We start from the raw sequence: 6,623 nt of genomic DNA, 5'->3' as shown, positions 1-6,623 counted from the left end.
AAATCGAGATTGAGAGGTGCAGCGGAGCTTTGAGGTAACCGTGGAGGTACGCGGTGGAGTTCCAAGGTTGTTCTCGCGTTTCCGTCAACAAATCCAGTGAGGCAAGTATTCACGCGTTTTTGAATTCCTTTCTTCTCTTCTGTTCAATTCTTGGTTTCTTAATCGTAGTTGTGTTATCATTGATGATTGTTGCTCAGTTCTTGCTATCGAAAGCTTTCAAAGTGAAGAGTTTTTCATCTTACACACAAGGTGTTTGATGAAAAGTCTCAACCAAGCTCTTAGTCTTAGCATGTATTAGTATAAAATAAATTGCTTGGTTCACTTAATTAGTTTGTTTATTTGGTTGTTTTTTTTTAATGACATCAATTTGTTCTCAGTAGATGTTATGAAAATCTTAGGATCAAATTAGGGGCTTAAGTTTATTTTGTTGATTTAAATTTGTGTTGGTTTTATATTGATTTTTCACTTAAATTATTTGAATGATTGTTGTCTAATTTGAGATTATGGAATGTGGTTTTAAACTGAAAACGGCATCCGTTGAGTCAAATGTTCATGGTGATCTAGCATTGACTCAAGGACTCTACTTACCAGCATCTTTTAATGGTCATTTCTCTTCGCTTCACAGAGAGAATATGAAAAATTCAAAATTCGTATCAATGGACTTGTTGCAAAAGCAGAGTAGCTTTTGCATTATGTGCTTTTTGTCTTTGATGAAGGCTCTTATATCTTACCAAATTTAATTATATTTTGTAGGTTGAATTAACGGCTGCAGAAGTATAGTCTCTTCAATCAGAACTTGTTGATTTAGAAGAGAAGGAGGCTCAGTTAAAAGCTCAGTGAGTGATCCATAACTTTTGACTGTTGCAACATTTTCTGCCTTACAATATATTACAAGTTATTATTAAATAGTAGTTACTAGTTAGCCTTGGTTTGACACAGGTTGGAAAATATTGACATTCTGACATTTTAATTCAAAAAGTTATTGGAATTATATCAACCAAGGGACTGTTTAAGTTAATTTTTCAGTTATTGCAAAATTTTAACCTTTTCTGATTGTAGTGTCAGGCAAAAAAATCAGAATGGCAGTGCTTCAAATGGAGGAGCATCAAATGAAAAGAAGTCAATCACCTCTATTGATGATGTTTTGATAGGATTGGTAAAATTGCTTTGTGAGCAGGTGTGTAACACTGAAACTCTTTCCTTTCACTAACCCAAATTCAGTCATTAGCTGATAATATTGGTCTTGTAAATGGTAATATCAATTTGAGATATGCGAAGAAGGTCTTTGCAAGAGAAATGTGTTTACCTGGGAAAGAAATATTATGAGCTTGTTAGATCAAATATATGCTATCTTGTTATATGAATATCAATTATACTTTATAAGAGTCACATTTGTTCTACCAAAGGGGGCTGGGTCTTGCAAAAGATGTTTGTCCCCCACTTGTGGCGATCCACAGTGTAGATCCTCATTGGGAGAAGTGTCCATATTTGGTTCATATGATGTTGCTTCACGTGAATGAAAATAAATGCATGTTAAATCCAAAGATGTGAATAAGTATTCTACATGGGTGCATGCATAATAATAGTATATCTAGCTATGCTTGTATTGCACATGGAAATATATGGTTAAATTAAATATGCTTCATGCATCTAGCCAAATACTAACTTCTATTTGAAGAACACTGATGGAATGACACCTGTTTGTCGGGAACTGAATTGATAATCTCCTTTGTAACAGCTTCTTTATGAAACATGTCTCTGCATATGGCTCTTGTCATACTATCAACCATCGATTCCAAAAGCATATAATAACGGTACCAATTAGGATGAACCTTATCTCAATAATGACTCGGTGAATGTTAAATTGTTTCACTATTTCTCAAGTGAGACATATCTTCTGGATTCTGATTCAACAGAACTGGTCGGAATTAACTAGTTTTGGCAGAAAGATTCATTTGATTTATTTAATTAAACTCTGGGATTTGTTCTTCCAACATAGATGTAGTTAGAAAGGGATATAAGAATACAATAATAGAATAGAGAGAGTGAGAAAGATGGTAACTGCCTAGAAGAAAATATAAACGAGACAGGTGGTTCAACCTGAGCTCGTCTGTCGGATGTGAAAGACAACAGTTTGGATTCAGTATGCAAAAGAATATAAAAAGAGAATATAAAAAGACTACTGAATTGGCAAAGAAATGCATAGGGTATGTGAGATTGCATTAGTCAGATATCACTCTCAACATGTTCTTGTTTCCAAAGTAAGAGAGTTATATCATATATTTCACTTGAGAAGCTAGATACTAATGTCATGTTTTATATTACCACAAAAAGAAACAAGAATAGTTTTGCATGAAATGTACACCAAATCTGAAACCTATATGTTTTCTGCAAATTCTATATTAATATGCGTTTGGAGTGGTGAATGAGATGGAGATTAGGCTGAATGCAATTGAAAGGTGGTATGGAAATTGGAATTCTTAATGTTAGTTAATGACATGCGTTGGCAGAAAATATTTGTCCCCAAGCTGAATATTGGCTGGTGGAAGTTATTTGGAATAGATCAGGACATGGATTAGGAAAAAGCTCTGATGATGTAATTTAAGCTCTCAATTCACAGACTATGATTTGCTCTTTGTTCTGCAGCTTCCATTGCTATTGTTCTTTCCTCTTCTCTTCGTTCTGCATCCATCGTTTCTTTTTCCTTCTGGTTGTTTTTATCTTCTCAGTTTCTTTCTTTTTTTCACATTTTCTTCAGGTTGGTTCTAACTTTTCTTCTCCGGTTCCTTTCTGTGTCAACCGTTCCTCTATTTTTATTTTTCTTCTCTAATTTACTTCTATTCACATCGTTCCTCTTTTTCTTTTTGCAGCCTTGTGCTTTGATTTATGAATCTTTTGAGTTTTGAGTTTTTTGTTAAATTTTACATTAAATATGTCCCTGTCTATCAATAAGACTGATAAAATTCATAGGAACAAAATAGTTTTTTTAAGGCTATTATTATTTGTTGACTTCCTTAATTTGACATCATCATAGTTTCTAATAAAATATCAGGGTCATTTTAATATCCTTTTAATAGACACTGGAGAATATGAGTGTAATTTCACATGTTAAGTCTCACTGTACCAATATCATATACTTTGATAGATAAAATTATTGAGTTCTATTTCTTTTGTAATTTGTAGAGAAAGGAAAAAAGTGCAGATCCATCATTGACCGAGTTCTATTCGCATACATCAGAAAAAGGATCAAAGTTGGGTTGGAGTTCATGCTGAATCTGCATATGTAAGTATTTCGGGAAGTGTTAATTGAATTGAATTTTAAATCTGCACACAAGTCTTCTTCTCATCCACCACAACCCACTAATGAAAGTGATCACACAAATGAAGATGGCGTCGATGAAACAAATGAAGAAGACCTTAGTAATGAATTTTGATGTGTACTTTTTTCATTTTGACTTAGTTTTTGGATTGTATTATCTTTTTAACTTGTCAAACAAATGATTAGTAATAACTTGATTTTTTGAATCATTTTTAGTAATGACTATGTAAGTACTTCTTACCAATTATGTTCTATTAATTCAAGTTTAATTTACATTGAAAATTATAATTTTATATTATAGTTATTTAAATATATATTATGGTTCAAAAGTTTATTAAAATAAAAAAATTATTTAATTTCAGAAAGAAATTTCCTGCGGATAAATGTTTCTTGCAGATTTACCTGCAGAATTAGCTGCAGTTTACCTGCGGATATATTCCTGCGGATTTAGCTGCGGAAATACCTGCGGAATTACCTGCGAAAAATATTACCCACGAAGGTTTTAGCTGGGGACATAAAACCGCAGGAAATTCCGCAGGAAACACGTTTCCTGCGTGTTATACCCCAAAATTTGCCCGCATCTTTTTTCAAGAAAACTCCAATCTAAAAATTAAGAGTTTCATATAATCTTGGATTTTTATTTCATAAATATCCTGACGTATGAAATGCTTAGTTTTTAGAATCTTTCTTATACGGTATTTTGGCTCGCTGTTGAATTTATTCTTACACAAACGCCAAGTACTGTTTATTACTTCACACACGCTATTTATTTGAGATTTATTTATAGATAAATAGTATTGACGCAATTGGTACAGAACTAAATCTTTTTGCAGGCGCAGAGCCCGGGGATTCAGACTGTACCGGTAACAAGTAAATTATTATTAATTCTTGTCTCCCACTAATTTTTATACCATATTCCATTATTTTCAAAATCTTTTCCTTTCTTTTCAAATCTCTTTCCTTCAAAATCAAATCCTAACTTTATTCTATACATCTCTTTTTCCAACACCATCATACACTTTCTTTCAAATCCTACTCCCACTCAAATTTTCCTTTTGTACGGAATCACTTCATTCCCCAACGTCTCTATCTTTCTTTTTATTCTATAAATACCTCTCATTTTTTCCATAAAATCTCACATCAAAATTCTAACTCATCTCCCAAATTTCTACTTCATATTCATTCTTTCTTCTTCCCCGGCAAAATGGCGAAGCGGATGGAAACGTGTTTTCTTATGGTCATCACCGTCGTGGTGGTAATCATGTCTTTCTTCTGTCTACATAGTCCTGAAAAATGTGGACCTGAGATGCTTACACTCCCAATCATCTACATGTTATTATTTGTAGCATGGGTTATTAATCGTCATTCTTAAAGTTTGTCGTATTTCTTATTTCTTAACGTACCGTTTACTCGTTGTACTGTTCATTATAGTATGTAATATTTGTACCGTCAGTATTAAATGTCGTACTATTTGTCATATTGTTGCTTAATTATCCAGATAATATTTTGTGTGTTTTCTGCCAGTTAAATATTTATTTTTCTGTGCAGTAAATGTTTTTTAGGGTTATTATCGGTAATTCTGCTCGCATACAGTATTTATTATTTATTTACTATGTCTGTGTTTTTTCTAACAAGTCATGTAAATAAATTTTCATCATTAACAAAACAAAAACAAAAAAAGAAAATTAACTTTGACTGTTGAATTTTCACTCTAACTGCTACATTAATACCTGAACAGTCAGTTGACAGTCAAACCGCTGACAGTGGAATTCTCTGTGTTTTGTACCATCAATCAAATCAAACTTTTGCAATTCAAAATTCCAAGATTTTTGTTCTAGAAGTCTTCTGAATATCACATGATTAGCAGAAACTCAGCACTGCACAAAAATCAGGTACGCTTAAATGTCTCCTACACAAACAGTCCCTAACTAGGGTTTATTGATTTTTTCAGGAGAACAAGTTTTTGAGACCTCAAATGGATTTCATGGACTTCCATATATCTCAAAGTACCACCATACAAATTTTCAAACTTCAATTCACTCAGACGCACAGTCAGCAGCTCAAACAGTCAACAGACGACCCGTTTGACCAAAAAGTCAACAGACAGTCAAAAATGAATTTTTTTGTCAACATCCATATTTTGTCAAAGGATTCATCATTAGAACATTGGATGATCATAATTCATCAAGGAAAGATCAAAAATCAACAAAACCCTAAGTTTCAAAATTAGGGTTTTCTCCTAAAAAGTCAACTGAACTTTGACTGGTCATAAATCTCTCATCCTTCATCCAAAAAATTCAAACCAAAGCTCATTTTGAAGGAAATTAAATTATCTTTCAAATGCAATTGGTACCATGGTCATTAGATTCACCATTTGAAAAATATGAACCAAGACATTACAGGTCATTTTCAAAGTCAACAAAAAGTCACTTTTTCAAAAGGACACACAAGGAGCATGGAAAATCATTTTGATATGAGACCAAAGAAATTGGTTAGAGGACTCTTTGAGGTTTCTAAAAAGTACAAGATCTCCTTCATATGATAAAAATTGAGGGATTTATGCCTTGTTGAAGTTGACCATTTTTTGGGAAAATGCATGAAATCAACATTGATCAAAAATGTGTTTTTTCCAAATGGGGCCAAGTTTTCATGATCCATACATGTTTCTCATAATGTAAAGGGCCTCCCACGACCAAGACAAAGCCCATAACATTTTTTCCTTTTTTGGTTTAATTTTACCACATTCAAGATTAAATTAAAAAAGGAAAATGGAAGGATAATGCATAGCTTGAATCTTAAGCATGAGTCATCAAAGGTAGCTTATCTTCTGCAGAAAAAAGGAAGTACAAAGCAAGAGAAGTAAAGGAGAGCAAGCTTTGGTCAAAGTTTCAAAGATTTTGAATATTTAAAAATCAAAGTTTCAACATAGCTCATCAATGCTTCTAGCTTAGATTTTAAGCACCTCTTAGCTTATAAATTAGGTGATATGCTTCACCAATGTAGAGAGACACGAAAATAGCAAGGGCATGCCATCAACTTCACAAAATTCTCACAAAAATATCAAATACTTTGTAATTTTCGTTTTGCAACTTCCAGCTTACTTCAATAAAAAATAACCATTCAAATCATCCCTTGGGGTCACATAGAGTAAGATTGATGCACTAAACAAGTCCCATAATGATTTAAATACGTGTATCACCATCTTCATGTTCTTAACTTCATAACTTTCATTTTCGTATGCATGCTTGATTAAAATAAAAACTAACCACTTGCATGGACTCGTGGCATGATATAGAGTAGGTTT

The 6,623-nt window shown here is 32.9% G+C and overlaps 1 long non-coding RNA gene across 1 annotated transcript; it reads left to right on the top strand.

Annotated features, from left to right (window-relative positions):
- The first annotated feature begins 783 nt into the window (after nucleotides 1–783).
- LOC131656876 (uncharacterized) lies at nucleotides 784–3,529 on the top strand. Its single transcript, XR_009300349.1, has 3 exons — nucleotides 784–836; nucleotides 1,060–1,177; nucleotides 3,184–3,529. It is a non-coding gene; the product is annotated as an uncharacterized LOC131656876 (long non-coding RNA).
- The last annotated feature ends 3,094 nt before the right edge of the window (nucleotides 3,530–6,623 follow it).

Source organism: Vicia villosa, linkage group LG3 (assembly GCF_029867415.1).
Source record: "Vicia villosa cultivar HV-30 ecotype Madison, WI linkage group LG3, Vvil1.0, whole genome shotgun sequence".
NCBI classification, from domain to species: Eukaryota; Viridiplantae; Streptophyta; class Magnoliopsida; order Fabales; family Fabaceae; genus Vicia; species Vicia villosa.
Note: the sequence above shows the minus strand (reverse complement) of the source record. Positions and strands in the feature narration are given on the sequence as shown.